The 27,073-nt window shown below is 46.2% G+C and overlaps 1 protein-coding gene across 6 annotated transcripts in view; it reads left to right on the top strand.

Annotated features, from left to right (window-relative positions):
- The window catches only part of Sema5a (semaphorin 5A), a 447,885-nt gene that overhangs the window by 88,625 nt on the left and 332,187 nt on the right, over positions 1–27,073 (top strand). For 4 of the 6 annotated variants that reach the window (XM_048813984.1, XM_048813985.1, XM_015490452.2 and 1 more), the window contains one exon: positions 19,940–20,035. The exons of the other annotated variants lie outside the window; for them this stretch is intronic. The gene's annotated coding sequence lies outside the window, so the exon portion shown is untranslated. The remainder of the gene's footprint in view (positions 1–19,939; positions 20,036–27,073) is intronic. 6 annotated transcript variants of the gene reach the window in all.

Below are 27,073 nucleotides of genomic sequence, written 5' to 3'. Positions count from 1 at the left end.
AGAGAGAGAGAGAGAGAGAGAGAGAGAGAGAGAGAGAGAGAGAGAGAGAAGAGCGAGGGCCAGGGACAAGGTATACCTTCCAGGGCATGTTCCAGTGACTAGTTCGTCCAATTAGGTCCCACCTCCCTGTAGTCCATTATCACAAGATGAATGCCATCGATGCCACTGATGAGGTCAGTGCCCTCATGATCTAATCACTGCCTAAAAGCCCCACCTCTGAACCTTGCTGCATTGGGGAGCATGCTTTCAACACATGAGCTTTGGGGGACATTCCAGATATAAATCATTACATAGTTGTTTCATGTTTTGGGGGCACAGTATATTTGTGTTGAAAGAGGTGGTTACATCTTTGATCATATGTGTTCTGTTAAGACTGTTTTGCTCTGTGTGGAAGTTCCAAGTCCACATTTGTGGTGATATTAACATGTATTCCTATGAATTCCCTGATGGTGTCCCGAAACCTGAATTGCAGATGTGACAATTTAACAACCCCTTCTACACCTGATCACACCACCAGGTTCTTCATTCAGGACTCCTGATGAAGCTCAGCTCAAAGCCTCCTGCTGAGAGTCACAGGGGTGCTTTATGTGAACATCCAGATTTGAGACTCAGTTTTGATAATAGCTGATGTCATTGCAGGTCAGTTTAAAAACTGAGCTCTCCAGACTCACTAATGATCAGATGTTGATGTTTTGATCTTATGTTATTTTTTCTTATTTGATTAAGGCTTTGCTGCCTTTGAAGAGTCATGAATAGCTATTTGCAATGTCTGATTTGCGTTGTGATTAAAAATAGTCTTTCTGAAATCAGACATTTAAAATACATTTTGCAGTTTATGATAAAATGATCCAACTGGATGAACTCTTCTATAGACTTCTGGTAAATGAAATGACTTATTTCACTCTATACTTAACATCCTGAGATTGAACAATCTCTACCAGTGACCCATTCCTTACATCAAATACGGCAAGAGGTGTGTTGGCTTCAGTAAGTCCAGGTGCACTTTCTCAGCAGTCCTATGGCAGGAGTCTGGTCCTGGCTCAACGGGGCTCTCTGCAAGGCTGCGGTCAAGGGCAGTTGAATGGGGTCAGGTCTCATCTGAACATGCGGCCAGGAAGGATCTGCTTGAAGGTTCACCTGGGCTGTGGGTGGACTCTGCTTCCTTGTGGTTGTGGTACAGAGGGCCTCATCAGCTCCTGAAAGCTGCCCACAGCTTGTTGTTATGTTGATTTCTCCAACAAGGCCGTTTGCTTCTAAAAGCCAGGCAGGCAGAAAGAGACCGGGCAAGGTGAGTGCTCCTTCTCTTGTAGTGTAGTCGCGTCAACACACACTGATGCCATCTTTGCTGAGTCCTGTTGGTAGGAACAAGTCACAGGTACCCTCTGCATCCAGGGAGAAGGGAGCATGCCTGGGCATAAGCATGAGCAACAGGTCTCCCAGGATCTACCAGGAGCCTTCCAGGAATCATCTCTACTTTTTAAGGATAACAACATAATTATGGGAAAATTAAGGAAAAAAGTAAGATGGGATACTAGGTATTAAGCTTGCAGACTGTGTATGTCATGTAATATACACTGCCTCATGCCTCTGGTGTTGGTGACAATCTTTCGGCTCCACATTTTTTTTTGTGAAAATAGTTCAAATCAGCAATGGATCTTTTACGACTCATTGAATCAGTTTTCATCCAACATAACTCACCTTCTCCTAGCTGAAGCTGGAAGTCATCTGGGGCGGGAGGATTTAACAGACATCACTCTTGATACAAATCAGATCATAAGATGTCCACATTTTGGAGACTCTGCCCAGGAGCCTCTTAGCTGCCTGTTAGCTGTCATTTGTAACCAGACACGGCCTCCTTGGAGTCGGCACAGGTCTTCACAGCCACTCAGATTCCCATGGTCTGTATCACAGCAAACTCAGTTTTAAACGGAGACCACAGAGCCTTTTCTCACCCTGGGCTGGAGCTTCAATGTGGGGGTCCTTTATACAGCCTCAGAGCAGTCTGCAGCCACCCTCTGTGGCTGGGCGGCCCGTCTCCATGTGAGCCACCGGCACATGCATGCCAGATCACGTTTGCTTGACTGGCCGCCCTTCCTATCTGCAGAACGAGTCTAGTCCTGTGGTGCTTTCGGCTAAGTTGAGGGAAAGGCATCTCTGGCAAATGCTTATCTTAGTTTTAGGGTTACTCTTTACATTATACCAAAATCTCAAGACAGAGCCCCCAAGAGTGGTCAGACTCTCAGAAGATCACAGATGTGGGGCTGGGGATGTGGCTCAAGTGGTAGCGCGCTCGCCTGGCATGCGTGCGGCCCGGGTTCGATCCTCAGCACCACATACAAACAAAGATCTTGTGTCCGCCGAGAATTAAAAAATAAATATTAAAAAAAAATTCTCTCTCTCTCTCTCTCAAAAAAAAAAAAAAGAAGATCACAGATGTGAAGATTTAGAACAAAACAGCTATCACTGGGGGAAATCTCTCTCTCTCTCTCTCTTTCTCTCTCTCTCTCACATCAGTTCTTTGTACCTGTTTACTTTGTGACATGTAATTGTCCCCATCTTCAAATAGAATTGCTGATTCCTAGAGAGTAAATTTTCTTTCCTTTTGGCCTTCATTTTAAAATCTTATCCTGTGACCCTTTAAAAACATATAATGCCCCCTAAAAGCTCAAATTAATGTTTTTAATATTTTTTCCTCTAGAAAACTTGCTAGGGGAAGAAGATGTCCCTGATGTGAAAAGAATGAGCCTTTGTAGTTGCAAAACGCAGGTGATGAAACTCCCAGACAGTTAAGTTTTCTAGCCCTGAAATGGGCATAGAAGAACTCAGGGCAGCTAGTTTAGTTTGGGTCTTGAATGTCCCCAAAGGCCATGTGTTAAAAGCTTGGTTCCCTGCCCACAGCGCTGTTAGGAGGTGGTGGAAACTTGGGGAGGGGGTCCAGTTGAGGAAGCCCCCGTGGGGCGTGGTCTTCAAGGGGATGTTGGGACCCTCCGGTTCCTCTCTCGCTGCTTCCCAGCTTCTGTGAGGTGTGCAGGCCTCCTTGAGCACATTACCATGATGTTCTGCCTCACCACAAGTCCAAAGCAACCAGGCCATGTAACCATGGACTAAATGAGGCATCTGAAATAGTGAGTTAAAATGAAGCTTTTTTTCATTTTAAGTTGATTATCTCAGGTATTATGTCACAGTAATGTAAAGCTGACTAGCACACTACTATATCTAACTTTTTATATTCCACAGTGAGATTTAGAGAGATAGGCAGAGGCACAAGTTCATACAGTAGATAGCTCCAACTTTCTTGGCCCTCAACTCTCTGTATCTGAAATAATTGCCTTTGTTAATCATATTTATTTAACACCAATTCTGAGCCAGGAACTTGGCATGTGTACTTTTGATACCCCGACATTTACTTGCACCCTTTTCTACAGGAGAAAAAACTCCAAAAAGTTAACAAAACAAAAAGCAAAACCAGTCCACATAGCACCGGCAGCAGAGATGACAGCCCTGGAACTCAGGTCTGTTTTTCTGGGTAGCCTTTGGGAAGTCATCTTAAGCAAGCAGGAATGTGTTGTAGGTTGACTCAGGGCCTTTATGGCTGGGTGATCTGTTCCCTTTCTTTGAAGTACCTTGGGAAGTTCTGGGACACCGCTTGCACACGCAGGAATTGAATTTAGAGAAGCAGCTGTTTTTCTGTTACAAACAAGGAGACCAGTTGTTTCCCAGAAATAGGCCCATATTTGGGCTAATTTGCTATCCTGGATTTAGAACATTTGGGGGTCATGGTATTTAAGCTCCAGAAGCTTGTGGTATCCTGGGGGCTTTGAGGAAGGAAGTACTCATGGGGAGATGAAAAGAGGTTTAGCTCCTTTGTAGAGCAGTCTGAGCAGGGCAGGGCCCTTCTGAAGATCTCTGTTTGATGCTATTCTCTGTAGGTAAGGCAGGCCCTTCTGTTTGTCATTCAAACACTGCTTTGAATGGCATTTTCCAGTAGTTTTAAAAAATGATGTCTGATGAGATCCAGGGCTGTTGAAGTTTCCCCAGTGCTGCTCCCCCAGCCCCTTGGATCACAGTGTTTATTTTGAAAAGCTTTTGTGGTTCCAGGCTTCTGCTGTGTTATTGCAGCTGACTGACTGGCTGGGACCTCCCTTTCTCCTCCAGCCCCTTGTGGTTTGGGGTCCAGCTCAGAAGCCTGAGGACTGGGCTGGAGGGGCGGCCGTCCAAGACCACAGACACGTCTGCTTTTTGTTAGTGCCCGAGTCACAGGTGTCCTTCTTTGTGTCCTGCTTCTTACAAAAAGCATCCATTCTGCCATCCCCCGTCTGCCGGTCTCTCTGCTCTCACCCTGAGTCCCCGGAACATTAGGGTTTTTAGTTTTCTTTCTTTTGTTATACTTTGATCTCTGCTTCCGACTGCCTCTTCCTCTTCTCCAGCCAAATCCCGGTTCTCACCTGTAGCCAGAGCCCGATGCTTGTCTGTCCAGAGCAGTTGCTGGCAGCCAGTTGCAGAAGACAGGCTAGACTTCCCAGGAGGTAGAGCGTGACGGCCACATGTCCTTCTCCCCTGTGCTGGGGCAGGGGCAGAGCAGAGGACAGAGCTCCTTTGTGGAGCCCTATAACAAGGAGCTTGCTGGAAGGTGAAGCTGGTGAGTGGGATTTGGGAACCCAGAGCGCTTGACTTTAGTTAGGACTTACACCCCTCCTAAGTCCTGTAGCCGCAGGCCTCCTGGGACCCGAGAGCAGCTCTCCTGTCACTCACGGAGACCAGAGTCTGAGTCTGCACTTCTCTAGATGTCTTCCTGTGCCTCTGATGGCCTTGTCCTCCAGTGCCCTTGTGTCACAGGGCTCCGATAATGGGTCTCCTGCCAACCCAGTCCTGCTTTCTGCAGGAAGGATCATCTGTAAATTCTCAACCATTTACCTGCTTTTCAGTTCAAAGTTTTAGTGGGGTTTAAGCCTTCCTTTCACATTTCCACCAGGTCTGTTTCAAGCTCTCCACTAACGTATATACGCACACTTCTGACTTAGCATCTGGTATTCCTAGAGATCAAAGCATTTTTAGAGTCAGGTTTGGCTGAAAAGTCAAATGGAATACTCGTTTAAAAAATTCAAAGTTTCTCCTTCCAGGATTGCTTCATCCTGGCTTGAAGCCCCTTTCCCCCGTCTTCCTGTTCACACACACACTGCCCCCCAGTCCTGAGACATTCTTTAGACTCCCTGGGAAGCTCTCAGAGAAGTGTGTGTAGGGGGCAAGTGTGTGGTTAGTGACGGGCCCACGTAAAGCCTTGTCTGATGTCCACAGCATGAAAATCCTGGCCTCTGATTTCTCTCCATCACGTGGATTTGGTTTGTCACTCTTCCAAATATGCTAAGTTCCCATGTCTTTATGGAGTCCACCAACTCACAGTTGATAGAAGCTGCTCTTCCTGGGTTTGGAAGCGAGTCTGTGTGTTCCTTTGTCAGTGCTTTCTTTACCCGAGGGCACGTGGGAACTCCTTCTGTTACTTTGGCTCACTTTCTTTTGACAATGGACAGTGTAGAAGTGGAGGTGGAAAAAGATGCCCAGTTTTTTTGGTCGTCATCAAGGGAGGAGGCTGGTTTAAAAAGAAGCCAATTCGATCCCACATGGTGATAGTTTCAGTCCTTAAGATTATAATGCAGGGAGATGAGTCTGGAGGAAGGCTTAAGGCAGTCAAGGAGCGCTAAAGCCAGGGCTTTGGGTCCCATTTATTCCGTGACATTGATGGTCAGTTTTTGCCTTTTGGTTTTGTTTTGCTTTCATAATGTTAAAGATCTCGTTGTGCTAAAAGAGACTCAATTCAATTAAGATAAGACGTTCTGAGCTGGTCAAAAGAGTACTCGCAGTTCTGTAGGGTGTGCCACTTTCTCCTCAAGCACTGTGTGTCAGGAAAGGCTTTTCTGTTCTGTGCCTAACAGATGGGGATATGTCAGAGGGGCCCACATGTGACCTGAGTTGGTATTTGTAGGTTCAACTTAATAGCTGGGATCATCAGGAGCATATTAGCATATGCGTAATGAGACAATCAGCCCTTTAGGTTGTAATCATCCCTTAAATCCAGGGATGATCATTAGCTGAGAGAAGGTGAAAATCTGCTTCCCATGATACAACGAGGGCAGGCAGGAGCCTGGGAGCCTGAAGCCAGTGCCTCCATTCCTCCAATGACCTTGACCACAACCTGCTGTCCCAGATACTTGCTTATTGTCCAGCTTTGTTTTGCTCCAGGACAACTTCAGAAAGGTCTGGTGTGAGTGCCAGACAGTCAGGCACCCTGGGCTGCCCCGCCTGCAGGTAGCCAGTTGAGTTACCTGTTCCCTGCACTTTGCAGAAAGGGGCCACCTCTTGCTTTCAGGAATGAGCCTCTGTGGCCTGACCCCTGATCTCCTCTGTGGAGGTGGCCACTCCTCTGTGAGCTGTGCTCCACTTGCTGGGTCCTGCACCCTCCCTGGATGGTTCCAGGTGTTCTATGTGGAGCTGGGCCTGCGTGCAGTTCTTCTGTGACTGACATCCTTCAGCAAGTGCAGTCCCTTCCTGTTACCTGTGGTGTAATCTCAACCTGCTACAAAACTGAATGAGCGAATGCTGAGCTCCGGCTCCTAGGGGAAATGCGGGGCTAGGTTGGCCAGGTTCTTTGTCAGCTGGAGGATAAATACTCCTGTTTACAGAGTGTTTGTAATGGCACCTAACTTCATATATGGTGCCGGCTCCTTAACACTGAGCGTATGCCCAGTAGCGCTGTACCCGACACCCGAATGCTGCGGTCTCATGCCCGCTGTTCTTCCTTAAGGCCTCTCACACCCTTGCTGTGCTCAGGGACACCTGGCAGCCAGGCAGCTCTGTGCTCGGGGACTTTTTAAATAGAGAAACAAACAAACAAAAAAAATGCACAGAAGTGCAAAAATGTGGCACAAAATAGATTATGTGGCACTGAAACAGGGAGGCAGAGAATTGCGCCCTCCGGCCACCGCTGGGCGCATGTGCACCTGTCTGTGAGTGACTGGGAGGTGCTGCTGCAGGAAGTATTGACTTGAGATGACATATGGATTCCAGCCCTTGGGTGAATTTGAAAATGTAGAATCCACGGATAAGAAGGATCAACTGCATTTTCTTTTCCTTTCTTGAAGCTCAATCACCACATGAAAGAAAAATTGTCCAGAATTGTCTGATTCCTTTGTGTCCTGAATCCCTGAGGTGTGAAGGAAGTTTCTGGCTTAGGATGAGAATGCAGGGTTTTCTGTCAATGACAGTGTCCTGGTCACTGTGCAGCACCCACAATGGAAGATACTTAGGGTTGGCACTGAGTCGGCCACCTGACTTTCCCTTCTGAAGAAGCTCTCAGGCCTCCCCCGTACCTGGGTGTTGAAGGGGAGCCCTTCAGGGAGGGCTTTAAAGTGAGTGCCTGCCTGCTCTTCCAGGGCATGCTAATACCTGGTGTTTGGTGCTTCTTCATTGACTTGGGGGAGAATGGAAATTTTTGCAGCTTTTGAAATATAGCACCTTCCATAACAGGCTGAGTGGGAAACTGGGGTCAGTCTTATCGTACAACTTAAAACCACTCCTTCAGTTTCCCTTTAAAGTTTTTATTGACAGAGCATGCAACTGGAAGCTAAAGAAGTTTCCTTTGGTTTGGGTTAAACAACGCAGCCTTTCTTGGGAAAACCACCGTGACTTTTGTTTTAACGTGGCCTTAAAACTTCCTTCACATGTGCAGTGCCAACCTCTCTGCCGTGGTGGGAGCAATTAGGGGCTGGACCGGCGAATCTGAGATGAGACGCACTTGGCTTGTGAGAGTGTGTCCTTCAGGGCAGTGAGAGGCTGGCTTTGAGCTGGGATCCCTCAGCAGCTTCCCCAAGGTGCTGACTTCTCAGCCAGGACCACCTTGCATTCCTGCACAGCACCTGGCCAGGGCTGCAAGCTCCCCTGCACAGCCACCTGTCCGTCAAAGCAACTGGATCCGAGGAGCAAGGAGCTCCCTCTGGTGACTCCAGCCCGAATGAAGATGTCTTCCGATGTGTGACAGTTTCTGGAGTGAATGTCCTTGGGGGACAAGGCTCTTGTCATCGGGACTTCCCTGACTTTGCTTTCTTTAAGGGTGTGTGATAGCTTTAGGAGAGTGCAGGTGATGCTGAGCTGAAGGGGGGCACGTGGCAATGCAGATGGAGCAGGAGAGGGAGGTGGGTGAGGAAGCTCCGGCTTCGGTTCAGCCTGATCCCCTGGTTCCAGATGGAGTCAGCGTAGGGCTGAGCTCGAAGCTAGTCAGGTCTCCTTCATGGTTTCTCCTCCCTCCTCTCCTCCCACATGGTTCAGATGGAGCTGTCCTTGTTACCTGCTGTCCACACCCTGCTGGGCAGATGGCCCTTGTCTGTTCAGGAGCCCGGCCATCTGCCACCTTTGGCCAGGCAAGGAGAAACAGCAGGGACGTTGACACCACTCAGGGTTCACCCAGAGGGGCGGCAGGAGACCTGGCTGTGCCCAACTGTCCCCGCTCATTTCAGGATGGTTAGGTTCAATTTGCATCTTGTCAACTGCTGCTGAAAGACCCCTGTGTGCTCCAAAACATGAGCAGAGGAGAGGCCTAATTTGAAGCAGTGGGCGGGGGTTTACCAAGGAACGGCGACAAAGGTCGTAGCATCGCGTCCCATTGTGGTCTGGTGGTTCATCTACGGGGTCTTTGAGGCAAGCAGCTGTCACCAAAATTTCATGCCACTTTTCTGACTTAAAGTTCTTTCCCACCATTTAAAAATGGGCACGGCTTAGGGACTTTTCAGCCACTGCCCCTTTGCAGGCCAGTCTGAAGCACGTGAGGAAGCCATCGGCCACCTGGGCAAGCACACAGGCCTCGCCACTGCTGCCACCTGCCCCAGCTCCCAGCTCTCCTTTGATTTCCCCCGTGGAGTCTGTGGGGATGGCTGCTCCTGCAGGAAAGTGCGTGGTCCGGTGGCTTCTCTGGTGGAATGTGTGAGGAGAGGGGCACTGTACTGGCACTGGGCCAAGTCCCTAGATGTCTGCTGCTCCCCGGGAGGAGGTAGGCAGGGAGCTTGATGTGACGAGAGCACCCTAGTTTATGTGGTTTGAGACAAGAACCCCCGAGCAAGGACAGATGTTCAAACTGTTGTGTTGGACTTTGCTTCTGCGTCGGGTTTGTCCTCTTCACCAGGGTCATCTGAGCCTTTCCTTAAGGCTCTGATTCCAGTATTAGGTGTATTACCCTTGTGAGGTACAATTCGAAGTCAAGCACAAATCAACCCTTGAGTTTTTGGTATAAGGTAATTAAGTTTTTTTTTTTTTTTTTTTTTTGCAACAGCAATTGAACCTAGAGCACTTAATCACTGAGCCACATCCCTAACCCTTTTTATTTTTTATTTAGAGGAAGGGTTTGGCAAAGTTGCTCAGGCCCTGCTAAGTTCCTGGGGCTAGCTTTGAACTTGTGATCCTCCTACTTCAGCTTCTCAAGCCACTGGGATCATAGGCGTGCACCACCACACTTGGCCTAAAATGCTTTTATTCTGTCTTTGATAAATCACATCATAACTTTATTTCACTTTTAGCCGGACCACCTACATATTTTCTAAAGCCACGTGTAAAAAGGAAAACTGGTCAGTGAGAAGGGGCTCCTTTGGACTTTACTCTGTGGCTCCTGGGAAAAATGGAGGGGGAAGCTGCATGTGGGGAATGTTCCAGCTAAGAGTCAGACACGGTGACAAAGAACAGGAGCCCAGGAGCAAAGATGGAGGCTTTGTCTTCATCCGTGATTGCAGAATCTGCACATATGGAAACACTCAAGACCCATTTATGCTAATTCAGAAAGTGGGATAAGTTTTACTTCGCAACTGGCCTGATACCAATGAAAAGTGGGTTTGTTGAAGAAGTGTCAGCATGAGCGCAAGATTTGCACAGGTCATGTTTATATTACTTAGTTTTTCCTGCATGCTACTCTTGGCCACCAGGTTGCCCTTGCTCTGTGCATTCATGTGTGTGCTGTCTCCCTGGGGACACCTCTGGTCACAGTGGTCCTCAAGATGGTGGGGGCAGCCTCCCCAAGACAACCTGGAGGAGGACCTCATACATGGTGGTCAGCTCACTGGACGAGAAGACGGTGACTGGGAGCACAGGCACCAGGAAGTCTTTGGGGAGTTGGGATCTCTGTCTTTTCTGAACGGTACTGTCAGCCCAGAGCCTGGAGAAGGGGACTGGACCTGACACACAGCACCAACAGCACTTCTAAGTGCCAGTGATAAGGTCTTCCTGAGAGCGAAGGTGGGACCAAGGCAAGTCGAGCCTCTGGGTCGGGAGCTGCGATTTGCCCTCCTCCCTGTGAGGAGGGGGCTGGTGCAGCCAAGGACAAGGCCACTTACCTGAGCACCTGCCTGTGCCCTGCGTTCTAGACCTGCGTGAGGTCTGGGCAATCTCTCCATTCCCTGCAGGTTGATTTTCCCTGGCTGATTCTGACGGAGGGCAGAAGTCAGAGTTGGGTTTGGAGGAACCTGCAGACCTAACCCTCGGGCAGCCCTGGTCTGTGAGTACCCGCACACTCCCAGAGGGGGAAGGAGGGAAGCAAGCCATTGTCACTCAGGCTTTGCTGAATGTGCGCATTCCCTCAGGCTGGCCTTGGGGGTGCCAGGTTCATCAGGACAGATGCCTGCCCGTGATGATGAGGCAGACAGGGAACAGTGGAGGTGACACGTGGCTAACAGGCAAGCGGGCCCCAGGGTCACGGATCAAGAGCAGTGGCAGTGTTGTCACACCCAGTGTTGGGGACACGTGGCTATTGGAGAGCCATCCTGAAGGCTGGCAGAACCCATGGCTGCGGGGCAAGGTGAAGCTGAGAAGGTGTAATAGGAACAGGAGAGAGTTCTGCAGTGAGACAAATAAACTTCACAGTACCCAGGGAGGGGTCGCTCTCAGTGACTGTCAAGTCAGAGAGCAAAGCAGTGGTCGGTCTATCCTGTTCACGCAAGGAGGAGGAGGAGGAGGAGGAGAAGTTTCTTCTTAGAGCTTAGGAAGCATGCACCCAGCCTGGGGCAGGGCGAAGGGTGGCGCTGACTCTGAGCTGGGCTTACCCTGTGTTTGGGGCCCTCCCAGCGCCTACAGTGCAGAATGACCAAGCCCCATTGGGTAAAATGCGGCCTGTGTTCCACAGTGGTCTTGTTTCCTTCCCACTTAGTTCCACGGAGTGGGCTTCAGTTGCATGGAGGTGGTTGGGGCTTATCTCTGGGTCCTTTAAAAATTGGTAAACTTGCAAATTTTTTAGGATTCTTCCTGGCTCTGCTTCTAGATTTCGTATTTTAGATCTTCAGTACAGTTCAGTGAGGTTGGGAGGGGACAGGTGTCCAGGGCTTGCCGTCAAATCAAGCTCCTGAGATTGATACATGATACGTATTTAAATGACACACAATAATTGTGAGTATTTATTGGGTACAGAGTGATATTTCAATAAGTAATGATCAAATTGGGTATTTAACATATCTAGTACCTCAAAAGTCTAACAGTTCTTTATGTTGGCAACACTCACAATCCCTGCAGTCCCCTAATGTCTGTAGAACACTAGAACCCAATCCTCCTACATATATGCTGGAACTCACTCACAAACCTCTATGCCCCCTTTACTCCAGCCTCTAATAACCCCAAATCTACTCTCTATTTCTATGGGATCATCATTTTTAAGCCACATGAGAACATGTGCTCTTTGTCAGTCTGTGCCTGGCTGATTTCACTTAACACAGTGATCTGCAGTTCCATCCATGTTTTGACAAATGCCAGGATTCCATTCTTTTTCTTTTTTAAGACGGAATAGTTTTCCACTGTGTGTATGAGATGCAGTTTCTTTGTCCATCAGCTGATGGGCACTTAGGATGTTTCCATTTCTTGGCTATCATGAGCTGTGCTGCAGTAGAAGAGTTCAAACGTCTCTTGAACATACTGAGTCCTGTCTTTGGATCTTTACCCAGTCCCGAGGTTGCTGGATTATAAAGTGGTTCTAGCTTTCGGTTTCTGAGGCACCTCCCGGCTGTTTTCCAAATGGCAATATCTGGGTTAAAGGTTTTAGGGCATGAGCTGCAGAAGGAAATGACAGAGCACCTTGACTCACAGAGAGGAGAGCCTGCTTCCCAGCAGGTCTGCCTCCGGACATACTGACCTTCTGGTTCCATTTAGGATGCCTCCTGTGCTCAGAGACTCCTTGATGGGGGCTGCAGGGTGCACAGAGCGGCATCATAGCTAATCAAAGGCAGCTGACACTATTGGCTTCAAACATGAGTGAAGCTGTGTGGCTTCTTCATCCAGGAGGAAGTTTCAGTACAACTTGTGTTAAAATGGATGACGTGACTCATTGCCTAACATAGGGCAAAGCAGACCTTTTTACTCCCCCCCCCCCCACCAGGTATAAACTCTCTAAACACAGCAACATCTATAGGAGGGTAAGACACCATCTGGTCCATTGCATAGTGGCCTATTTCTTATATTTATCACTAATTGACATTGAGAGGATGACAAATAGAACAGAATTGGACTTTTGATCATGCAAGACACCCAGAGACTCATGTAGTATTAAGTCCTCCATGAGACACGGATGTCTAGGTGGAATGACTTGTCATGCCCAGAATCTTGCCTGCATGCCATCGTGCAAAAATGGATGTATTTTCCTTCTTCAGGTCTTGGTGCCTACTTTTGATGAGATCCAACAGGTCATTGGGACTGATTTCAGAGGAATTTAAAAGGTAATTTTCACATCTTTGATGAGAGGAACATTGTGAAATGGCATCAGAGTATTAGCTTGGTTTAAACCCCCAAAATACCATCCTAGTTCATCTTTGTGTTAGTCAGCTTTGTGATCAAAATGCCTGACAAAAACAACTTAGAGGAGGAAAGATCTATTTCTGCTCACAGTTTCGGAAACATCAGATCATAGTCAGCCAGCCCCGTGGCTCTGGGTCAGCTGGGACACACACAGAGGAATAGAGGATTCAGGAACAGAGTATAGTTCAAGGTCATGCCCCCAGTGACCTTCTTCCTTCAGCCATGCCCGACCTGGGTACTGTTACCACCGTGTAATCTATTTACTTTATTAATCCATAAAATGCATTAATCCACTGATGAGGTTCCAGCTCTCCTAATTGAATCATCTCACCTCTGAACATTCCTGCCTTTCTGAACACCTGAGCTCTTTGGGGGACATTAAAGATCCAAATCCAAAAGATTCTTCCAAAGTGAAATGCAATTTACTGGGCTCAGATCATCACATATCATGTAAAACAGTAGCCTCAGGACTTAGCCGTATCACAGAGAACTGACACAGCTCAACGCACCCATTAACTTAGCTTGTGTGGGTCTGTGCTATGCTGTTCCTCCCTTTACTGTGTTAATGAACATCATTTTATTAAGTTTTTCTGAGCTTGGAGTAAGAAATGTCTAAAACAACAACAACAAAACAAACCCCTCCTACCTGTTCTTTTTATAGGAAAATATGTTTCTAAGTGAATTAACTATTTGCCTTTACATTCAAAATTTGTTGTGAGTAGCCACTCCACCTTCCAGGGATAAGTGAGCCCCTCTCCTTCATATTTTCGTAGCCGACTTTTGTCTGCCTTAGCTCAGCTTTATTCTATGGAGATTTTGGTACCACTGGGGGTCTAAACCAGGGTTTCCTCTTCCTGTGTAATGATCAGAGAATTGATGAGAACCAATCTGGACCTTTAGATTCAGAGGCAGTTAAGTAATAGTAGTAGTTAAATTATTATTTTTAGAGTGAAATCTTGATGTTAGGATTACACCTTGAGTTAAATCTCAAATCTCCTTTAGTAGACAAGCTCCTGCTTACAGGACGAGTCTTGTTGGATGCATTATTCTCAATAAGTAGCAGTTGAGAGACCACATTTTCAAAGGGCCTCAGACATCCTTCTCTTTCTGGGTACTGAGATGCTAGTCTACAAAGGATGGATCAATTTAGTTGTCAAAATGAAAGCTGAGAGGCCAATTGCCCATGTAAATTAACCACTTGTGTAAGCTTTTTGAGATTGCCTACATGAAAAGCAAGCCCGCCCTTGGAAAATTTGGCCCATGGTGGCTGCAATAAGAAAGCGTTCACTATTCTGAATCTTGGCGTCCCTGGAGAGTCAATTTTAGAGCCTGTGCATTGTGAGGAGCTGCCTAGCTTTTGACAGCTTGTTTGCTGTCACCATAAGGGAGCTGTTTGCCCCTGCTTCCTTGCTGAGCCCCCATGCAGCTCAGAACACACCCCCTGGGCCCACTGGGAGCAATGGTCTAGGGAGCGTTTTTCTCCAGTTTTATTTCAGTCTCTGCAGCAATGTCCTGGTTCCAGGGTCTCCAATTACTACCAGCTTTAAGAACTCACCAAAGGGTAATCTGCACAAAGACTAATGGGGAACAATTGGATTGCTCCTTCCCCAGGGTGGTTGGGATTAGTCCATGCTCGAGCAGAGAAATTCTGTTTCTGCTCTCGCTTTGTTCCTGGGTCTCGGAGGTGTTTATTATGTCTAAACCACTGCATTTCACAGTGACTCCTATCTGATGGAGAGAGCCGTCTCAGGCTGGGCCTGGCTGTGGGTTCTCCAGGTAGGAAGTTCATTTCTTTTCCCTATGCCTCTTGCTCTTGGGGTGCAACTTTCAGTAGGGCCTGCTCTTCTGTTCAGGGAGGTAGGTTTTCCCTTGCTGGTCTCAGAGTTAGATGTTTGCACCATCAGAAGACCTTGGTGTGAGGTCACGTGTCTCACAAGGGGACTGGCTGCCCATGAGGACCTGGTGGCCTTTGGTGTGGGTTTTCAAGTGCTCCTGCTTCTGTCCCAAGATGGCTGGGGAATCGGTGATGAGAAACTCCATCCTCTGATGCTTGTCTTTTTTAAAGGCATAATTACCAAGCAGATTCTTTATTAAATGTTCTTGATCAATTGTTTCTGGAGAATATAATAACCTACATAATGACCTAATTTTTGAGATCATTTCTGATTTGGGGAGAAGGCATTCCAGAGGACCAACTCTTTGAGGGCAGAGACCTGCCACATCCCTATGGTCCCAGGCATGCCATTCTTGGCCTCATTCTGTACTGAAATGGCAAAACCAAACCAAACAAAAAAAAACACAAAATCGTCCTGTTATCACAAGTCTCAAGACTTGATTTTCAATGCCTCCTTGTCCTGTGACTTTGTTGTATCATGTGTTTGTGGGACATCTCTGCCTTTCTGCATCCTCCGCTGTTTGAACAGACGTGGTTTTTTGTGAGAGCACTGTGTCATCCAGATGCTGTTTGTCAGCGTGGAGCTTAGCTGGGTACCACACAGTGACCCTGTGCTGGCCAGTGCTGGCAGCCTAGAGGCGAAGGAGCATCCGAAACAGGAAGAAAGTCCACCATGGCAAATCCATCACATCTCTTACTGTGCTCTCAGCACCTAAATATCCCAGTGCTGAATAGTGTTCGACTGTGCTTGTGGACAAATCAAGGAATCTCTGTCTTTAAAACAAACTGACTTTTCCATTTGAATCTTGACCCTGTCTTGAGTGTGAAATGGTCAGCAATCTTACATTCAAGAGATCCGAACACACTCTGCGGATGAGTCTCTGATACTAGCTGGTGCTGGCACAGAGGAGGACATGGGCGGTTGTTCCTTAGAGCTCTGTACAGCCATGACTTGGCACTCTGCTTTCTTTCTCACCTCAAGCTTTATGTGCGCTTTGCTTTTCCCTTCCAGTTTCTTTTCCCTGTCCAACTGAACCCAGGGCCTTGCTTACGCAACAAAGTGCTTTACCACTGAGCTCTGTCTCCAGCCTCATGCTGTTCTCTGAAACCCTGGGACGCTTACTCAGGACTGTGGAGGCAGCTCCCTCCCACTGGAGTTCAGGCTGCCTGCATTTCACTAAGACAGAGCTATTGGGCAGTGTGGACACTGAGTCAATAAAATTATGATATTTTACATTTTAGTTAAATAAGTAGCATTTAGCGGGTTTTGTCACCAAAAAAAGTAACTGAGATGATGTGACAGTCATTACTTCCCTTTCACTGTCCTGGTATATTCCCCCAATGACATCATGTTGTAAGCTTCAAAGTCATAAAATAAATTCTATTTTAAAGATAAGCAATAAAGTATATTTTATAATGATAACTTATGTTCAAAAGGAAAGGTCATAAAATTTTGGAATCTGAGTATCTCTGCTGGCTACTTCTGGTCTTGGCCTCATTTCCCTCCTTCCCTCCTGTCTGTCCTTCCTTCTCCTTCCCTCTCTCCGCTGTTCACTCTGTCCTCCCCTGGTCCCTCGTCTCCCCACTTTTTCTGTTGCCAACCTTCCCTTTCTTTTCTTGACAACTGGGGTATTCTGATGACAGCATCTTTTTACCCTAAACATGTTAATTTCTCCAGGTGCTGTCCACTCCTTTAAGAAGAAGAGATGTCCTTTTGGAGCTCTGGGCAGCCAGGTTGGGGACAGTGACAGAAAGGGGGCAGTGTGCACAGCCAGAGTGAAGAGGTTGCTCCATCTGCCACTCACCTCCGGGTGCTGGTTCTCTGGTAGCCCCTGCCCCCAAACCAGTGGAACTGCACTTGGGAGCCACCAAAAATCTCATCCTTTACTCAGTTTGTATTTTAATTTCTAGATAGAAAATTTAGATCCTATGGTGTTTATGTTGTCAGAAAACTTCCAGGAAACTTTTTCCTTATTTAGTACATTGGGTTTCTACCCTGCTTTTCTGTACAATTACTGTTTTGCAAATATGGACTATGGTTTGTAGTTCTTTTATTTAAAATATTTAAAAATCTATTTTAGATAGCTGGTGTATAACTGGGAAGAGGGGGGATATATCCGTCTATCTATCTACCGATCTATCTATCTCTGAAGTGAAATGCCATTTGGAGCTCCAAGTTTCAAGCATTGATTTTCAGGCCCCAACTGCACCTCCAGCCATGTGTGGACCCCTGTCTGTTTGCAGTGAAGCCTCTGACCAGTCTCTCCAAACGATGTCTCTGTTCCCCAAGACTTTCGGGTCCCAGGCCTCAGCTGACACTCTGTTTCCCTGTGTATTTCATCTCCACCTAGGCACACTATCCCAGCCTTCTTTCACACATGTTACTTTTGCATTTGATCCTTCCTTTTCCAGTTGGGTGGCCCCAAGATTGCCACCAGACGGACTCACAGAACCTAGAAAAGCTCTTAGGTTCATGGTAATGGTTGACCTCCGTTGAAGGACGCTGAAGCAGCAATGCAGAGCTGCACAGGGCGGAGCTCAGGAGAGATGGCCTGAACTTCCAGTTGTCCTCTCCCAGTCTCTCCTGTGGACAGGGCTTTATTCCTCTAGGACCACACAGGTGGAGTCTTGGCCACCAGGGACGCTCACCCTGGCCTTGGTGTCCAGGGTTTTATTGGGAATGGACCAGATGGATGTTGTTGACTGACTGCAGTCTCTAGCTCCTCCAGAGGTCAGGCTGAGCGCGCAGGACACAAAGCCTTAACCAAAGTCCACATCACTAGTACAGACCATCTGTCCTGCCTACAGCACCCCCCACTCCTGCCAAAAAAAACCCCCAAAAGACAAAAAATGTCCTGCTTCAAAATATTCCCACTTCCAATTGGGGTGAGCCTCCAAGGTTTGGAGTTTATTTACCTTCTGACTTCCTGCTCAGTTTCTAAAAGAAATGTCTGTGATCCCTGGTTTATGTGTCAGCACGCTGGTGGTCCTAGTGAGGGAAGACAGGTGCCCTGTGCTGTCCTACCTGAGGACTGTCCTGCGTTCCTTCAGCTCAGCTCAGACCCGAGGGCTGCACGCGGTTTCTGCCCTGAGTCAGCCGCCTGTGCACCTGTGTGTGTGCGTGGAGGGGTGGGTAGCCCCGGCCATGCCTGCACAGCCAAGGGCTGAAGGTGCACCTGCTCTTTGTGTGGCCTTGTCTCACCCGATGGTAAACTCCCCCAATCCTTCTTGATGTTGCCACAGGCGCAGTAAGAACCCTGTAGGGTGTCTGCCCCGACTCCTGCTGCTGGGACCAACTTCCTAGACTTCATCTTCTAAGGTCAGTTGTGTCTTCCCCAAACCACGGTCACTCAAGGTGGCATTTCTCAAGGAAGGGGCTGGCTTTTGAAACCTGAAGATTGGGACTGTCTGGCTGTCCCTGCCTGGATTCAGCAGGGATCTCTCTTCCTGAGTATTGGCTTTCTTTGCTTCCTGGGATTCTTTCAGTGCTGTTTTTGGCCTTGTCTCCTTGGCTGTTTCAGAGAATGGCCTGTATTCTGCAAGCTGTCTCAGGTGTCCAGCTCATCTGTGACCTCACTGGGTGAGGACAGGAAACCCATCCGCCCTATTTTTAATTTAATTTGGACAAGTGGGAACTCACAGACATTGCCAGGTAACCATGGCAGGACAGAGCCAGGTCTTTGGCTCTGTCCAAACTTATTACTTTAAATTTTGATTATGTTCTAAACAAATACAGGGAAATTTTAGTCATGATTGTTGTAAAACAGATTTCAGGGCTCCAGAGAGGAGATTCATGTCTCCAAACATGCTGTGTCATAATGAAGTCCTAACTGACATACTTTTCGGCCACACCCAAAGGAGACATTAGGGATGTTGTGAAGAAGAAATTGGCTGCTCTCAGGAATTTTTCCCGGACTGAATGTGCATCCTTACTTGGGAAGAGCTCCCTGACCTCTCTTTTGGCCTCAAACATTTGCATCTGCACCTTGTCTTTTCCAAAGGATGATGTCACAGGCTTTCAGTGACACAACTGGGACCTTGGAGTTGGTGAGGCTTCGCTGTCTGAGCACACCTGGCTGCTCGGTGCCTCTGTGGCAGGCCCTACCGATGATGCTGCCTTGGGTTGCCCCCGTGCCTCCCATGAACTCACCCAAGCACTCTCTGGATGGGGAAGCCTCATGGAGATGCAGCATTGCTGCTTTGAACCCCAGGACCTCCAAGTCAGCGTTTAGCAGATAGAATATTTCATAAAATTTCAGCTGTAATTCAGATTATTTTCTGTAGGCTGATAGCTTTTCGGTCATTACTGAAACAGACCATGTGGGACTCGTTGTCTGGAGGAACAGCCAGAATGTTCTGGAAAGCCTTCCCTCTACTTTGTCTTCATTGTTCTCAGCTGCTCCCTAAGTGTGTGGGTGGGGCTGGTCGACATCCGTGTGCTTCTCATGCGCAGTAGACAGAAGCCACAGCTGAGAAGAGTGAAGAGAAAGAAAGGAACTGGATGAACACGGATACAAAAGCATGAAGCCCTAAGGGCAGTGTTGGAAGGGGCAGGTGTCCATCCCTGATAATGGACACATGTCCTTTAAGGATGATAAATGAGAAGTCCCTCATTTCAACTTTTGGTGCACGCATCCTGCGGGAGGCTGGAATTGCCGTAGTCTTTCCATTCCATTACGATATTCAATTCCCCAGATTTTTACATATTAATTCAAATGAGGAGATACATAAGGTTTAATTGGTTTTGATCAGGTGAATTGTTTATATGATTTATAATTCTTCCTACAAAGTCTCATAACTGTGCACCAGGCAAATTAATATATAAGTAATGTACAAACTAAAATTCAGGCATAGTTTCTTTCATACCTCCTGCCTTCATCTTCTTCTGGAAATGCTTTACTTTAGCTAGGATATGTTTCAAAAGATGAAATGAAAGAATTGTCATAACATGGGCAGGTTCTTTGGAGGTTTCATGACATTTGTCCTCTCATGATGAACAGTATCAAATTGTTGATTTCTCCTTTCTGAAGAAGGAAACGCGTTGGTGCATGTGATAGTGACTTGGAGCACTCATCGGTGATCAGCAAGCCATCCTGTGCAACACTGTGTTCTAGGTTTTGCATTGCTCTAGCAGCTTGTGCTGGTTCTAAGGGCATTGATGGAACTTTCTAGAATTGATACCCAATGAATGCAGAATCTTTTAAAAGGTGCCAACTGATCTTTCCTTCTTTTTTGAAGCATTGGTGTGTGAGAGCGGGGCTTGAGTGCCCATGTGGCTGTGGAGTTCAGTGATTCATGACTGAGGACGTTCGGTGTCTGCCCTCTCTCTCCTTGGTAAGTAAGATGTCCTCGTGGACGTGGCACACCCAGCGGTGTTAGAGATTGAGATGCTGTGATAGCTTATGAGCTTTACTGATATTTACTGTGACAAATAGCCGTGAATGAGCACACTTTCAGAAAGAGAATTCCTCCTGAATCTTGAAGGAAAAGCAGCTTGGGGCTGGCCCCACTGTGCAGAGACTTTCAAGGCGCTGGCCACTCTCAGCATCTTCTGGCCCACGGTGTGACTGGCTGCCAGGTTGCAGGTTTGTCTCTGCTGCAGTTGCTGCTGTGCTCTGGTTTATTCTGTGGTACAGACATTGTCACGTATCTTAATTCCCCACTGTAGACCGACGCCTGGTCGGTCCCCCTCATATTGTCCTGATTCCTCTGACCTTGGTGGTGTAGAGACCAGCCCCCATGTCCCAGTGGTCGACACCCACCCACCAGTCCTGTTTGTTCAGCTTCCAAAGTGGGGCTCAGATGGCCAAGCTCCCAGCGGCTGTCCTCGGCCTTCAGCCCAGGTGTTCTCTTCTTCACCTACAACACCCAGTGCCTACTTTTCAGTGGGGAGAGAGGGAGGGATGGGGGGACTTGTGGGGTAGTGAGGTAAGGGAGGAACCCGTGGGAAAGGGGCAAGGGATGGAGTCTCATTGCGTCTACTGGTTTTTGAAGGAGCCACCTCTGTTGCTGACTTGTTTGTCTCCTAAATTGCCATCCCACTGCGGCCCGTCCTGCTTTCCAGTACATGACGTCTTGCTCTGCGTCGTCCATGACTCCAGCTCCCGGAGTTGTGCTCCTGTTTCTGTCTGTACTGAAGGTGGTTACGTGAGTCTTAGGATTGGGTCTGGAGGCACCGAGAAGTTCCCAGCCTGTTAGTGGCTTGGGTTTCTCAGCTCTGGTGTTCTCGCCCAGGAAGATACCAAGCAAGACATGAACTGTAGTAAAATTATAGCAAAGTGTATGAGAAGAGAAAAGGCAGTGCCCTCAAGGGAGAGATGAACTGTCTCAAAGAGGAAAGTGACATGGTGTCCCCTTTGTGGCCCAGTTTTATTGGGGGGGGGTTTAGGGAAGTTTGGGCCCACCTCTGAACTCCTGACTGACAGCAGGAATACATCAGATTTTTAAATCCCTGCTGCACGTGATTTTACCCACAGGTACCAAGTGGAACCCAGCGTGGTGGGGAGGACTTTACTCTTAGGATGAGGTTAAGATGATACGCTGAAGATCTAAAGGCAAGTGTCAGCGACTTTGGTCCACCCTGAACAGTTCTCACTGCAGATTATTTTTACAAATTTATACTCAGTAGGCTTTGCTTTTAATTATTCTGTTTTCTTGAGTCCTGGAATCTTTGGTCTGTTTAAAGGTCACGAAAGTCAGGATAACTTGTGTTCATATTGGCAAGGAGGAATCTTACATTCCTTGGCCCTGAGAGAATAGCCCTAAGGACAACAGGGTGTTTGTAGAGGAATGTAACATCCTATTCACTTAAGCCAGAAAAGGGCCAGAAAGGCCCTAGGTAAATTGCTTTTCAAAAGAAAGTATGTGAGGGGTCAGCATGGCTGTACCATTTATCCCCTTAACCCACATGTGCTACACCCCATCAGGCTGACCGAAGTCCTGCTAGTCCTACATTCACAGAGGGACAGATTGAGGACTCACATCTCGTGACTTTCTCCAGCTCACTTACATTCAGCTTCCTGTGGTGTCTGAATTAGGACATAATCTGGCACTTGAGGGCCTCGTCTCCTCCACGGAGAACCACAGAACCTGGGGGATGGCAGAGACCACATGGAGCCTGCCCTGGCTTGTTTTGGATGCGCAGTGTCACACCATAATAGGAAGAGTGTTAGTTAATGTAAGTTCTCACTGTGTACCAGCCCCGTGTGGAGTGAGATGTGACCAATTCCCATGACAGCCCTGGGAGGTGATTCCACTTTATAGAGGAGGACTTTGAGGCCCAGAGAAGTGAAGAAAACAGCCCAACTATCAGAGGCAGAGCTGGGATTTGAACGTTGACTCCTGACCCCAACAGTGCTGCCTCTCAGCCCAGGAATGCCTGCCTAGAATAAGGACAGACGGGCACTCTTCATTTCTTTTTTTATCTTACCTGAAATACTCAGGTCCTTAAAGAAAAGTGTTCAAGAAACCACTTTTACAAATAGTCTAAGCAGGAATTGCAGATGTTTTCTGAGAAGGTTAAGATAGCAAGTGTTTCTGGCTCTGCAGACCACAGGGTCTTTCCTGCATCAAGTTGTCTCTGCCATCCTGGCAGAGAGAAAGCACTGGCACCCTGTAAGTTTATGAGCATGGCTGTGCTTCTGAAAACTTTGTTTGCAGAGATAAGTGCAGGCTGGATGTGGCCTGCAGGCTGCAGTTTGTTGAGCCTTGATCTATGCAGTCCTTGAGGTGCTCCAAGACCCCGTTTTGCAGTGAATGTAAATGTACCATTGGCTAGTGAGTCCTAACAAAATTTAGCTTAGGATGCGTGGGATTCAGTCACAAGCAACTTTTAATGAAGTCTACTGAAACTGTAAGAGCCTACACCTGGGAATAAGGGCCTTTGGGGCTCCTTTAGTTGACGTGGTCTGTTTGGTCCAAGTGTATCAGTCTGAGTACTGGCTCCTAGACCAGCTGTGCTCCAAATAGGGCCTGATGATCATTATTGTCTTCATGTGTTTTGTTAATCTAGAACGTGCAATTCATTTATAAAATAAGTTCAGGTGGCATTTCCCACTTCGGTCTTCATAATGTGTTTAAATGGGACATTTTTATTTTGCATTTTATGCATATTGCCTCTTACACATGTAGAGAAGAAATACCATTATCTTGAGCTTCTGATAATTATATTTAACAAAATATTCTTGTATCAAGTTTTGCTCTTTTATTAAGAACAAAGAAATATATCTATAAGTCAAGTTTGAATAAGATTTACATGTATAAATCATGAAAAGACCTGGAGACACTCTTGGTCCCATACTTCAAATGCTGTGTGTGTGTGTGTGTGTGAGATTTTTTTGTTTTGTTTTGTATTTTGCTTATTCTTTTCTTTACAGAATGATACTCTTATGCTTCAAGGTGTATTTGACTATTGTAACTTTTTACCATCTAAAAAAATGGGCAAAGAAAAAGTGAAAGAGCAATTAATTTATGTTTTCTTTCAAGAGTTTAGGCAGGGGCATTTTCCGTTCATTCATTCATTCTTAGAAACAAATAATTAAAGCCAGCCCGTAGGCCTAATGTAGCAGAACTGTTGGAAATACGCCTTTTCCGCACAGAGCCGCTGGTTCCTATATACTTCTTCTATGCATAATAGAAAAGTATTCTTCATGATAATAGTAATGATATGAAATAAAATTCTGATTAGAAAAGTAATGGAAAGCTATCTATGGTATCTTATTAACTGGAAAAAGCAAATTGCAGAATGATATATTTAATAGAATTCCATTTATCTTAAAAAATACACTCCATCTAATTTCTATGCATAAGTCCGTGTATGTACTAACATCTGCTAGAATATATATTAATACACACCAAACTTTAAATAGGGATTATCTCTGGCGTTGAAGGGGTTCACATTTTATCAGGCATGTTCACTATCTCAAATTTTCACTATTATTTTTGCAGTTAAAAATATGAAGAAAAGCATAAATGTTTTAATGCAGTGAATGTTCTTTATGGAAAATATGTAAAGGAAGGAGAACAAACTCACCACTTTTGTGCCCACTAAAGACAGCTACTGCTGGCCTTTAATATAGCCTTTCGGAGCGTATTCTTTACGTAGGATTCTGCATGCTGTTTTTTTGCTTGTGGTTTCATGTGCACTTTCCCATATTATAGCAAATTGTAAATAAACCTCATTTTTAATGCTTACATAATATTCCACCATGCAAAGATACTGTAATATAGTTTACTGCTTCTCTTTTGCCAGCATGAGCATTCAAAGTAAGGTAGTCAACACCTTACATGCCGGGCTCCAACATTACCGCTTTGCTCTTTGTGTGTCAGAGTATCATTTCTCTTGTGAAGAGTGGCTATTTGGTGCATAAAGTACATGCTTCATAAATAGCAGCAATTATTATCATAAAGCTTTCTTTTGAGTGCAAGTTATTTCATTAGGTCAGAATATCTGCAGTTGATTTACTACTTCAAAACCAATGGGTTTTAATAAGACTGCCAGGTGGCTTTATAAAAGTGTTATAGATTTACACTTTACTAATGTTAGAGAGTTTGTTTGGTTGAAACTTTCTTCTCCCTGAGTACCATTACTAATGATTTTGTCAATTTGACAGTATTCATTCCTTTTATATGTTTTGTTCTTTACTCATTGTGTTTGGTTGATCTATTTTTTTTTCAGGTGATAATTAGCCTTTACTCTGAGAAGGATAGAGACAGAAAATAAGCATGTGTTGGGGACTCATTTGCTGATATTTTAAGACTGTTTAGTTATTGATTCCCAATGTTTTTCTCACAGATTTTAGGACTTGATTTTAAGGACATTAACTCTTTCTTGTTATTTTTTTCCTATTTCATTTGCTTATTAACTTTATTCTCTTACACAAGTTTCTTTTAATGATATTAATTTTTCATTATAATTATTTCAATCAGTGGTTAGAAACTTAAACAATTCCCTATATCTTATTAAAAATATTCAACATTTTAACGTAGGAATAGTTATTTCAAGGTGGACATTGTGTTTTAAATTCTCCTCGGTGGTTTGTTCTGCCTCTCTTCTTCATCGCTATCAAAAATCAATCCCTAATTTTAGTTTAGTGAGGATGTTTGGGCAACCAAAGCATTTATACAATCGGGAAGTTTCCAACTGCACCTTCATTCTGTAATGAGAGACCTAGGACAGCCAGACAAGGAGAATTCTTTCATGAATTCTTCTATTAGGCCAAGGTTACTTCTGCATCTTGAGATGTTCCACAACTTTTATCTGTACTTTAACAACTCTATCTAGTAGTTCTCATGTTAACTTAACCCATGAGGTTGGACATCATTAAGTCCTTGTAATGGTGCTTTGGTAACTCTTGCTGTTTGCCCTTGATGTTCATATGGAGGACAGAAGACCCACCGTAGGCTGTCAGAGCTCCGATGGGTAGGTTGATGTTCTCTCTTGAGGAGTTTGGAGCACTAACCTACGGTATTAATTTATGATGTGCTTGCAAAAATGGTTCCATAAGTTCATAATTTCCAAAAGATTGAACCCAGATCTCTCTTTCTGAGATGCACATTAGCGCGGCCATGGACCACAGCTCACAGTCTTCACTTCTCTTGGTATTTACATTTCTTGGCTGCAAAACAAGGACATTGAGAGGATATAGATTCAGACGTGGTAAAATAGGTAAATGCTATTTTCAAACCAGACTGAGTTTTGGAGACAAAGAGATTGAATATGAATAAAAAATGTGCTTACAGAGTTGCTGGCAATATTTTTTCTAGGGTCTCTGCCCCAGCAAGAATTTTGTGATATTTGCAATACATTTCTGGGTATGTTATTGGTACAATGTATGTCGCCAGCTTTTACATGCTGAGTGGATATATTTGGGGGTAAAGATTTAGCCTGTCATTGTGAATAATGTCAGGAATCCTAAAGCTGTGGACTCGACCCCTTATTATTCCTGCCCTATTGTCTAGTCAGCCTGATGGATCATCTCTGCGAGGTGATCTGGAAGGGTCCATACAGATGTGATCTGCTTTGTCACATGCATTTCGCTGGTTGTTACCAAAGTTCACTGGCAGGAGAACTGTCTGCATCCATTAACCTCCTTAGAGTGCATTGGAATGTGCTTTGTGGAACGTGGGAGCGCTGGCCTCCCCCTCTCTTCTCCTCTCTTTGGGAGTTTGGCCTTTTTCTTCTTTTGCTTAGGAGAGCATCTGCCAAGTATACTATCGTCCTGAAGGTCACCAGCTTTACGACTACTATAAATATTTGTGAATCACAGATGTGTGGCCATGTCCTGAATCCATTTTCTGTCATTGGTTCCGTGCTCAAGTCAGGCTGGGAGTTCGTGAGCCGTTTATTCTCAGACACCCATTAGAGAGGCAGATGTGCGTGGGGTTAATTGCTTGGATTTGAAGATTTATATGTGCATGGAAGGACCCTGCCTCCCGTGTGTAGGATCCGTTTTGTCAGAATGTTCCCAATGGCCTAAAACTGACCCTGTGTTTGGATCTTGGGATTTCACGGGACTTGAGGGTTTTCCTGCACTGTGTGCACATCCGAGTATTGGAGAGGTCTCCCAGCTGCAGGGCTGCAGATCTGATCAGTTCATGCTTCATCCACTGGAGCTTTTCATGTGGCATATGTTTGTGTCCCTTTTAGACTCCCAGGCCACAGAGGATCAGAGTCATCTTGCTTCATTTACTTTTGCTTCCAAAACAGACCTCTGTTGGTTAAACCAAAACAGAAAGAGCAAAGATTGGAAAGATGGTCAGGAAATTCTGGGAAGCCAATCCCACTGTATTTTCATATAACAGACTGGGAACAGTGAAGGGCTCTTACAAGCCACACTGAGGAATGAGTGGTGGCTCTAGGGCATGCACCGCAGCTCAGAGGTTTTCTTCAGTACACAGATTGGAGCGACTGCCCTGAGACGACTGAGAACTTTTCTTCTCCTTCCATTGCCAGAAATTTCCTTTCTACAGGGGTGGTGGGAAGGTGAGACACCTGCCAAGCTAGCCAATCAGCACACCCCATGGGTGGCCTCTCTGCTTCATTCCGGCTGGGGCCCATGACCTGAGCTGGGCCAAGCTGCATCCCCTCCCCTTGGTCCTAGGGTACACGAGGAGTCTTCCTTTTCTTTCTTGTCTAATAGTTTTCACTTTCCCTTCTCTGCTGTATTTTCCCAATAAGAATGGAAACAACTACTACCTTAAGAAAAAACAGACCCGTGGACCCCTGACACCCCCCGGGGCTACACTGCGTTTTTCTTCTCTTTACAGAAAAGCTCTGTCAAAGGCCTCGCCTACCTTTGGTGTCCTCCATGATGTCCTCCGCTCCTGTCTCTCTACTTCCTCTGGACCCATACTGACCCCTAGTCCTTTCCT

Source organism: Marmota marmota, unplaced genomic scaffold (genome assembly GCF_001458135.2).
Source record: "Marmota marmota marmota unplaced genomic scaffold, marMar, whole genome shotgun sequence".
NCBI lineage: Eukaryota > Metazoa > Chordata > Mammalia > Rodentia > Sciuridae > Marmota > Marmota marmota.
The sequence above is the reverse complement of the archived record's forward strand: the minus strand, read 5'-3'. Positions and strand labels throughout refer to the sequence as shown.